This window comes from Rhinoraja longicauda, chromosome 13 (assembly GCF_053455715.1).
Source record: "Rhinoraja longicauda isolate Sanriku21f chromosome 13, sRhiLon1.1, whole genome shotgun sequence".
In the NCBI taxonomy this organism is placed as follows: Eukaryota; Metazoa; Chordata; class Chondrichthyes; order Rajiformes; family Arhynchobatidae; genus Rhinoraja; species Rhinoraja longicauda.
The window spans coordinates 51,991,417-52,002,502 of record NC_135965.1 but is presented as its reverse complement, the minus strand read 5'-3'; positions in this window follow the sequence as shown (position 1 = coordinate 52,002,502).

Below are 11,086 nucleotides of genomic sequence, written 5' to 3'. Positions count from 1 at the left end.
ATGGAAACAGAGAGCCGCAGGTTTATACCAAATATAGGCACAAAGTGCTGGAGCAACTCAGCGAGTCAAACAGCATCTCTGGAGAAAAAGGATGGCTGTTTTGGTGTTGGGACCCTTCTTCTGACTTCTGTCCTGGGTTGAGTGGCTGCTTGGGTCTGCTTTTGTAAACATTTATGTACCAAGGAGTCAAGAGATGGACATGAGTGGAGATACCAAAATGTGGGGTGACAATCGCTCGTAGAAAAATACACTGCAAACCAACCAGTTTCATTTAAATATGAGGTCAAAATCTTAGCAGAAAGTTAGGACGCTAAATTTTTGACTTGCTGAAGCTTTGAAATTGGGTTGCTTTGGTGGTTAAATGTATCCGGCCAAAGACAGCTGGAAATCTCTTCTGCCAAACTCTGGCCCTGGGAACCATCCCAGGTTAATTAATTACTGTAACAACATAATTGAGGAGCACCTGAGCAATTGTTATTCAAACCACTGGGATGATTGTAATCCTCACTTAACCTTGGTCTGTGGTTCTGACAAACATGATTGAAACCACCATGGACCTCTGTATCAAACCGAGCGAGCGAGGCCTCTGGTTCAGCTGCAGGTCTGATGTCTCAGATCCCAAAGGGCCGAGACACCAAAAGCATCCAACATCTTCCACAACCGTTAGACCAAACCCTTCGAGCTACTGGCCATCCTTAGATCAATTCATCACGCCATCCTTGAAAGGAATTGGCCCGACTGCCAACTCCACCGTCCTTCAGCTTAGAACTTCTCAACTTATGACAATAAGACAATAAGACAACTTATGACAATTTTGTTTTTTGTAAAGCAGCATCTGATCCCCGGGATGAGTGGGTTAACGTGTGATGAGTGTTTGTCGGCACTGGGCCTGTACTCACTGGAGTTAAGAAGGATGAGGGGGGAACCTAATTGAAACTTACCGAATAGTGAAAGGCCTGGATAGAGTGGATGTGGAGAGGCTGTTTCCACTAGTGGGAGAGTCTAGGACCAGAGGGCACAGCCTCAGAATTAAAGGATGTACCTTTAGAAAGGAGATGAGGAGGAAATTCTTTAGTCAGAGGGTGGTGAATCTACGGAACTGATTACCACAGATGGGTGTGGAGGTGGTGTCAATGGGTGTTCTTAAGGCAATCCCATTTGTGTAGGATAGTGCTAGTACAAGATGAGTGCTGGTGGGTGTGGACTCGGTGGGCCGAAGGGCCTGTTTCCACGCTGTATCTCTAAAGTCTAAAGTCTAAAGAAAAGAATGCATGCATTTCCTCATATTATTGAACGGTGAAGTAGATTTGAATAGCCTACGTCAGCCCCTATGGCTTATGAACATGATTTGATTTTCCTTCAGCAATGAGGAATAAAATTAGGTGGAGCAGTGGTGCACCTGGCAGAACCACTTCCTCATGACGCCAGAGAGCCTGGTTCGATCCTGACCTCGGGTGCTGTCTGTGTGGAGTTTGCACGTTCTCCCTTTGGACCACACGGGTTTCCTCTGGCTCCCCAACACGCCCCAAAGACGTGCGGGTTTGTAGGTTAATTGACCCTCTGTAAAATTGCCCCTAATGTGCAGGGAGTGGATAAGAAAGTGGGATAACGTAGAACTAGTCAGCATGGACTCGGAGGGCCGAAGGGCTAGTTTGTTTGCTGCAGTATTAAAACTAAAAACAAAATGACAGCTGCTTATCTCATTGGATGAAAGAGTTGAAAACAAAACTGAGAACGCCAACATGTCCCAACAGTTCGGTACAAAGATAGCGTACAAAATGAAAAAACAAAAAGATTCCAGTGCCTTGCTCGTAAACACAATTAATTTATTTATTTTTAACTAAATTAATTTAACAATTACAAATCTGTTCCAAACAAATGATGAGTGTGGCCCAATTTCCCCAGGTAGAAAAATATAATGAACATACCTTTGAGCACGAACTAAACAATTAACTTGATAGAATTGTTTACTTCCAAGGAACTGTTCAGAGAATTACCAGTTACCATGGCCATGGAGTTATAATCTCAACCTCTGCTTCACGTGACTCATGACATTGTGAAGTTTCAAGGCAATGGTTTTCTTTGTGTTGGTAAAGGCACATTTCAAGGGAAACATCACTAAACCAAACCAAACACAACAGTCGTTAATTCCTGAGACATTGTGACAAGGGGGGGGGGGGATAAACATTTCTGTATCATTACAAAATCGTGAGAGGAATAGATCGGGTTTAGTGTAGTTTAGTTTAGTTTAGATATACAGTGCAGAAACAGGCCCTTCGGCCCACCGAGTCCGCACCGACCAGCGATCCTGCACATTAACACTACCCAACACAACTAGGGACAATTTACACATACACCAAGCCAATTAACCTACACGTCTTTGGAGTGTGGAAGGAAACTGGTGAAAACCCGCACAGGTCACGGGGAGAACGTACAAACTCCGTACAGACAGCACCCGTAGTCAGGATGGAACCTGGGTCTCCGGCGCTGCAATACGATACAATACAATACAATACAATATATCTTTATTGTCATTGTACCCAGGGGTACAACGAGATTGGGAATGCGCCTCCCATACGATGCAATAATTTAAGTGATTTAGACAGCAGCAACCCAACGAAACGAAACAGTTGTAACAGTTTTGGACAGGGTAAAGTGCAAGTTGATCTATGCGTTGTGGCCATCCGGCTCAGCAGGACCGGTTCATAGCAGCTATGGCCCTGGGGATGAAGCTGTTCCTGAGTCTGGAGGTGCGGGCATAGAAGGCCTTGTATCGTCTGCCCGATGGAAGGAGTTCGAACAGACTGTTGCAGGGGTGTGAAGAGTCTTTGTGGATGCTGGTGGCTTTTCTGAGGCATCGTGTGTTGTAGATGCCCTCTAAGTCTGGTAGCTGTGTTCCAATGGCCCTCTGAGCTCTATGGACTACCCGCTGTAGAGCTTTCCTTTCTGCCTCCGTGCATCTGAGGTACCACAAGTGCTGTAAGGCAGCAACTCTACTGCTACACCACCGTGCCACCCTGACATATTCAATGGGCTAGTTAACCTCTTTAAATATTCTTTAAGTATGGAACTCACATAAAACTTCCAGAAAACTGCAAAGGCTGGCCCATTGAGTTATAGTTATGGGCATAACTGCCGTGGATGTACAGAGTCTCTTGCACAGTGGAGGGGAATCGAGAACCAGAGGACATCATTTTAAGGTGAGGGGGAAAGATTTAATAGGAACCTGAGGGGTAACCTTTTCACACAAAGGGTGGTGGGTGTATGGAACGAGCTGCCGGAGGAGGTAGTTGAGGCAGGGACTATTGCAACATTTAAGATAAAAATTGACCGGTACATGGATAGGACAGGTTTAGATGGATATGGGCCAAACGCAGGCAGGTGGGACGAGTGTAGACGGGACATGTTGGCCGGTGTGGGCAAGTTGGGCCTGAAGTGCCTGTTTCCACACTATAAAACTCTATGACTCTATTAAAATTCATAAGTTTTAATTGTACAAGCGTTAAATAGAAATATGTCCCTGAAATACATGTTAAGGTGTGAAGGGTACACTGGTACACCTTGCCATGTCTCACCTCAGTCAATCAATGGGCATAGCTGCAGAGGTTTCGCGAATACTTGATGACAATCCAGTGCTCCATTGCCACTTCCAGCTTCCCCAACAAATGACACATCTACGCTTGTCTCCTTTCTTCACTCCCTCTTTCTCTCCGCTCCCTTCAGGTATAGAAGCATGTAAGTGGCCAGACGTAGGACCAGTTCCATCCCCTCTGTTATCAGGCTTCTGAACAGTCCTTCTATAATCTAAGGTACTGTCCGATTCACCTCTACCCCATTGCGGACATTGGACTTTGTCTCTGGCCTCCCCCTTCCCAGATCTCCCACTGTCTTCCTGTCTCCACCTATATCCTTCCTTTGTCCCGCCCCCCTGACATCAGTCTGAAGAAGGGTCTCGACCCGAAACGTCACCCATTCCTTCTCTCCTGAGATGCTGCCTGACCTGCTGAGTTACTCCAGCATTTTGTCAATAAATACCTGTAAAGAAGATGCACTCTTTGTATTATATACACTCTTTGCTCTACCTATTGTACTTGCATTTCACTTGAATGTATTTATGGATAGTATTATCTGATTGAAGGTAGACACAAAATGCTGGAGTAACTCAGCGGGTCAGGCAGCATCTCGGGAGAGAAGGAATGGGTGACGTTTCGGGTCGAGACCCTTCTTCAGGCATTATCTGATTGATTGGATAGCATGCAAAACAAAGTTTTTTACTGTACGTCTGTGCCCGTGACAATAATAAACCTAAACCTGCAGCAAGACCTTGTCAATATTAAGGCAGGTGGTAAATGGCAAGTGATCTTCACACCACAATGGACATGTGTAGTGACAGAGCCTCACCACCTTCGCTCGATGTTCAGTCACACTACCATCACTGTACGACCTGCCTGTTACCATTGACCCCCTCCTCATTGACCACCATCAAGGCTGTACCCTCAGTCCCTCACTCTCCTCTCTCCGTACCCACGACTAGGGAGCCTCACAGCGCCTACATTATCCTTAAATTCAATGAGGATGTCACCTTTGCTGGATGAATAACTAGTGACGACGAGGGAATTTGATGATCTGGTTGAGTGGAGCGAGACAACAAACTTGCTCCCAACATGAGTAAGATCAAGGAGCTGTACTTTACTTTACTTTACAGCTACAGCATGGAAACAGGCCATTCTGCCCACCGAGTCCGTGCCGACCAGCGAGCACCCTGTACACAAGCACTATCCTACACTCTCCAACAATTTCCAATTTATGGAAGCCAATTAACCTGCAAACCTGAACGTCTTTGGGATGTGGGAAGAAACCCATGTGGGGTTCTCACGGGGAGAAGGTACAAACTCTGTACAGACAGCATCCGTAGTCAGGATTGAACCCGGGTCTCTGGCGCTGTGAGGCAGCCGCTGCAACCCTCACTGATCATCAACTTTGGGAAGGGAAAGGCAAGTGACTGCACCGACTTCACCAATGGGAAGACAACAGCTTCTGTTTCCTGGATGTGCACATCTCCAACGTTCTATCCTGAACCCAACACATTGATGTGACCACAAAAGAGAGCTCACTAATGCCTCTTACCATTCCCAATCTGCCCTTCCTGTCCTGGGCCTCCTCCATTGTCAGAGTGAGGCCCAGCGCAAATTGAAGGAACAGCAACTCATATTTCACTTTGGTTGTTTACACCCCAGCGGTATGAACATCGCCTTCTCTAACTTCAGATAGCCCGTGTTTCTCCTCTCTATCCCCACCCCCTTCCCAGTTCCCCCACTAGTCTTCCTGTCTCGGCCGCGGGGCCTTCCATCGCCCGGCGCGGCTCGGCCGCGGGACTTAGCTGCGCACGGTACGGCCGCGGGGCCTTCCATCCCCCGGCTCGGCCGTGGGATGTTTCAGCGCCCGGTGTGGTTCGGCCGCGGGGACTTGGGCGTGGGGAAGAGAGCGGAAGTTTTGTTGCCTCCATCACAGTGAGGGGGTGTTTGGAGTCACTGTGATGGGTGTTTGTGTTCGGGTCGTGTGTCTTGTGTTCTTTTTTTGTGTGACTGCTGGTAACGTAATTTCGTTCGGTACCTCGGTACCGAATGACAAATAAAGGCTCTGTATTCTCTGTATTTTGTATTCTCTGTCTCCGACTACATTCTATCTTTGTCCCGCCCCCTCCCCTGATATCAGTCTGAAGAAGGGTCTCAATCCGAAACGTCACCCATTCCTTCTCTCCAGAGATGCTGCCTGACCCGCTGAGTTACTCCAGCATTTTGTGTCTACCTTCACTAATACCTCTACTTCTACAAGTGTATGTCTACAAGTGTATGTCTACAAGTGTATGTCTACAAGTGTATGTCTACAAGTGTATGTCTACAAGTGTATGTCTACAAGTGTATGTCTACAAGTGTATGTCTACAAGTGTATGTCTACAAGTGTATGTCTACAAGTGTATGTCTACAAGTGTATGTCTACAAGTGTATGTCTACAAGTGTATGTCTACAAGTGTATGTCTACAAGTGTATGTCTACAAGTGTATGTCTACAAGTGTGCAACACACAGACTGGTTGCATCTCGGCCCAATTTGGAAATTCGAATGATCAAGAACGAAGGAAGCTGCAAAACGTGGTGGACATTGCCCGGTCCATCATGGGCACTGACCTCCCCACCATTGAAGGGATCTACAGCAAGTGCTGCCTCAGGAAGGCAACTGATATCATCAAAGCCCCACACCAACCTGGCCAAGCTTACATCTCACTGCTGCCATCAGAAGGAAAGGACAGGAGCCTGAGAACCATGACCTCCAGGTTAAGCAGCAGCTTCTTCCCAACAACCATCAAACAGGTCGATGTGGGATGGAGGAAGGAGTTGAAATGATCAGCAACCATGAGCTCCAGGTACGGTTGCCAACTGTCCCATATTTCGGGCTAAATTGGTTTGTCCCGTATGGGACCGCCCTTGTCCCGTAATAGGCCCAGTAGACCCAGATGCTGTAGGCCCGGACGCTGTAGGCCCGGACGCTGTAGGCCCGGACACTGTAGGCCTGGACAGTGTAGGTCTGGACCGTGTAGGTCTGAAGGCCCAGGCGCTGCCTAACGGAGGTTGCGTAGCAACCCACCTCCCGGCCCGGGCGGCCGCCATTGGTGGAGCGGGAGCACGTGGCCGGTGGCTGGGTGAGGTCACGTGGGGTGCGGGGCGGTGATGTCACTTCGTCCCTTATTTGGGAGTGAGATAGTTGGCAACCCCTAGCTCCAGGTGGCCATGTTGGACGGAGCACAGGTGTTCAGCAAAGTATTCCTCATGTGCAAGAGGTCTTTATGTTGTTCCACTGCCTACTGGTGGATTGTAGGGCCTGTCCCTGAGATGTACTTTCCTCCCTTTATGTTTCCATAGTTTTTCAGTCCCGGAGAGTATCTGCACAACATTAACACCAGCACTAGGTGGCAGCAGAGTAACAATTACTGGCTCCAACAAGATTCTTTCTTCTCTTTGGTCATCGTGCCGACTCTGATTGTTCTAAACCTTTTCATGCCCCCACTTTCCCTCTTTCCCAGTTGAAAGACTGGAGCGACTAGGCTTGTATACACTGGAATTTAGAAGGATGGGAGGGGATCTTATTGAAACGTATAAGATTATTAAGGGGTTGGACACGTTAGAGGCAGGAAACATGTTCCCAATGTTGGGGGAGTCCAGAACAAGGGGCCACAGTTTAAGAATTAAGGGGTCAGCCATTTAGAACGGAGATGAGGAAAAACTCAGAGAGTTGTAAATCTGTGGAATTCTCTGCCTCAGAAGGCAGTGGAGGCCAATTCTCTGAATGCATTCAAGAGAGAGCTAGATAGAGCTCTTAAGGATAGCGGAGTCAGGGGGTATGGGGAGAAGGCAGGAACGGGGTACTGATTGAGAATGATCAGCCGTGATCACATTGAATGGCGGTGCTGGCTCGAAGGGCCGAATGGCCTCCTCCTGCACCTACTGTCTATTGTCTATCCTGCCTCTCAGTCTGAAGAAGGGTCTCGACACAAAACGTCACCTGTTTCTTTTCTCTGGAGATGCTGCCTGACCCACTGAGTTATTCCAGCATTTTGTGTCCATCTTTGGTGTAAACCAGCATCTGCAGTTCCTCCCTACACATGAGATTCAGGATCAGTTTGTAATCCAATGAACAGAAAGAATTTAACGTTAAACAAAAAAGACACCGAGTGCTGGAGTATCTCAGTGGGTCGGGCAGCATCTGTGGAGAAGATGGTTAGGTGACGTTTTGGGTCGGAACCCTTCTTCAGACTGATTGGGGAGCGAGGAAACTGGGAGAGGAGGGGTGAAACAAGTAATAGGTGAACACAGGTGAGCACAGGTGAGCACAGGTGAGCACAGGTGAGCACAGGTGAACACAGGTGAACACAGGTGAACACAGGTGAACACAGGTGAGCACAGGTGAACACAGGTGAGCACAGGTGAACACAGGTGAGCACAGGTGAACACAGGTGAACACAGGTGAGGGGTTGGGTTTGAGAGGCAGGTGGCTGGACAAAGGCCAGAGACGAAGATGAAACAAAAAGTGTGAGACTAAATGATTGAGGGTTGTGAATTGGGGGGGGGTGGAGGGGGGGGGAGCAATAGGTGTGTCCAGGTGGGATACTGGGAAAGGGGGAGGGGATGGAGAAAGGGTGATATGGGGGCAAAAAGGGAGGGGGTGTTAGAGGTTACCTAAAATTGGAGAATTCAATGTGCTCCATTTTGGCCGATCAGTGCGTGGACATTCATTGGAATAAGGGTCAAACCTTCTGAACAAAGCTGAAGAATTCAGACCAAAAGGAGCAGAGGTAGGTTATGGCCATGATATATCACAAAAAGGTACAAATTACAATGCACAAACATAACATTAAAAAATCAAGGGCTGCCTCACAGAGGCACAGTGGTAGAGTTGCTGTCTCACAGCGCCAGAGACCCGGGTTTGATCCCCACTACGGGTGCTGTCTGTGCAGAGGCACAGCAGTAGAGTTGCTGCCTCACAGCGCCAGAGGCAGGAAACATGTTCCCAATGTTGGGGGAGTCCAGAACAAGGGGCCACAGTTTAAGAATAAGGGGTAGGCCATTTAGAACTGAAATGAGGAAAAACTTTTTCAGTCAGAGAGTTGTGAATCTGTGGAATTCTCTGCCTCAGAAGGCAGTGGAGGCCAATTCTCTGAATGCATTCAAGAGAGAGCTAGATAGAGCTCTTAAGGATAGCGGAGTCAGGGGGTATGGGGAGAAGGCAGGAACGGGGTACTGATTGAGACTGATCAGCCATGATCACATTGAATGGCGGTGCTGGCTCAAAGGGCTGAATGGCCTCCTCCTGCACCTATTGTCTATTGTCTAATGACTACGGGTGCTATCTGTGCAGAGTTTGTACGTTCTTCCTGTGACCATGTGAGTTTTCTCTGGGTACTGCAGTTTTCTCCCACAATCCAAAAACGTGCAGGTTTGTAGGTTAATTGGAGTTTATAAATTGTCCCCTTGTGTGTAGGGTGGAACTGGTACACAGGTGATCAGTGATCGGTGCCAACTCAGTGGGTCAAAGAGGCTGTTTCTATGCTGTGTCTCTAAACTAAACTGAAATAAACTGATAACCTGCAGTCATAGAACAGTCCCAATGTCCAAGTTCCATGGATGGGCTCTCGGTATTTAAAGGTACATATATCTGCTTGTCAGAGGGTCATCGTGCTGTTTAAATGGCAGGACCTCTTCCAGCTCCCAGATCAGAACACCAAATGCTGGAAGAACTCAACGGATCAGGCAGCATCTGTGGAGGGTTCAGGCAGGTGACATTTCAGGTCAGGAGCCTCCTTCAGAGTCTGAGGAAAGAACCTGGCCTGCCCATGCCCTCCCCAGATGCTGCCTGACCCGCTGAGTTTCTCCAGCACTTCGTGTTTTGCTCAAGATGCCCCTGCACTCCCTCGAGTCTCCAGCTTCTGGGTTATTTAGAGCACGCCTTTATGAACTTTTCGTAGGGTTGCCAATTGTCCCATATTAGCCGGGACATCCCGTATATTGGGCTAAATTGGTTTGTCCCGTGTGGGACCACCCTTGTCCTGTATTAGGGCCAGGGGGCACTGTAGGCCCGGGCACTGTAGACCCAGACAGTGTAGGCCCGGACAGTGTGGGCCCGGGCACTGTAGGCCCGGGGGCCACTGTAAGCCCGGGCGCCACCTAACGGAGGTTGTGTAGCAACCCGCCTCCCAGCCCAGGCGGCCGCCGTTGGTGGAGCGGGAGCACGTGGCCGCTGGCTGCGTGACGCCACCTTTTGTCCCTTATTTGGGAGTGAGAAAGTTGGCAACCCTACAAACATGGGCACTGTTATTGCAAAGATAGACGTGACATGCTGGAGTAACTCAGCGGGTCAGTCCCCATCTCTGGAGAAAATCTGAAGAAAAATCTCTGGAGAATACTCGGTCAACCAGTTCCCTCTTGGAATCACATCGCCTCCTAATCATCAATCAGCCTACCAGGGAACCATCCTGCCTGAGGTCACCTGTTGCCAGCCACGATTTGTCCTGGGTCTTTTCTTGTATTGTACAGGTATGTAGGTAAATTGGCTTGGAGCATATTGTTCCTAGTGTGAAGCACAGGTGGCGTTGTCCCTAGTATGTGCAGTATAGTGTTAGTGTGCGGGGATCACTGGTCGGTGTGGACTCTGTGGGCCGAAGGGCCTGTTTCCGTGCTGTATCTCTAAACCAAACCGAAGTTGCAACAATGATTAAGATTCTCTAGAAACAGATTTGAATCTTTCTTGGGTCAGGAGGAAATTTGAACTTGTGAACTACACATCGAGAGAGCTTGTCATGAAAGCAGTGTTGTCAGTGAAGATGCTGCCAAGCAATCAGCAATCTGACAAAGGAGGGATAATCACATTTATAGTTCCACTGAGTCAAAGATGACCACTTTGTGCTCCTCAGATTTATGTTAATTTACCCATGGCCTGGCTAATTGTTTGAAAATCCATTCCATTATACTTCATATATTCAGCACGAATATGGAAACACAGGCAGCATTATTCATCGGTTATTTCATTATTCTGATCTCATGACATACTAGAGATAAAACAGATTTCTTTTTCATGTTAACCACATGCTTGCAGTCATTCTTAGGATTTAGAGACCAGACACAAGGATTCGCTTGACAGATTCACGATTTCTAGCTGTTCTAAAGCACAGAATAATTAATTCCTCACTAAAACAGGGCAATTTAGATTTTATTTTAGATTTAGAGATACAGCGCAGAAACAGGCCCTTCGGCCCACCGGGTCCGCGCCGCCCAGCGATCCCCACACATTAACATTACCCTACACCCACTAGGGACAATTTTTACATTTGCCCAGCCAATTAACCTACAAACCTGCACGTCTTTGGAGTGTGGGAGGAAACCGAAGATCTCGGAGAAAACCCACGCAGGTCACGGGGAGAACGTACAAACTCCGTACAGACGGCGCCCGTAGTCAGGATCGAACCTGAGTCTCCGGCGCTGCATTCACTGTAAGGCAGCAACTCTACCGCTGCGCCACCGTGCCGCAAAATGGTAA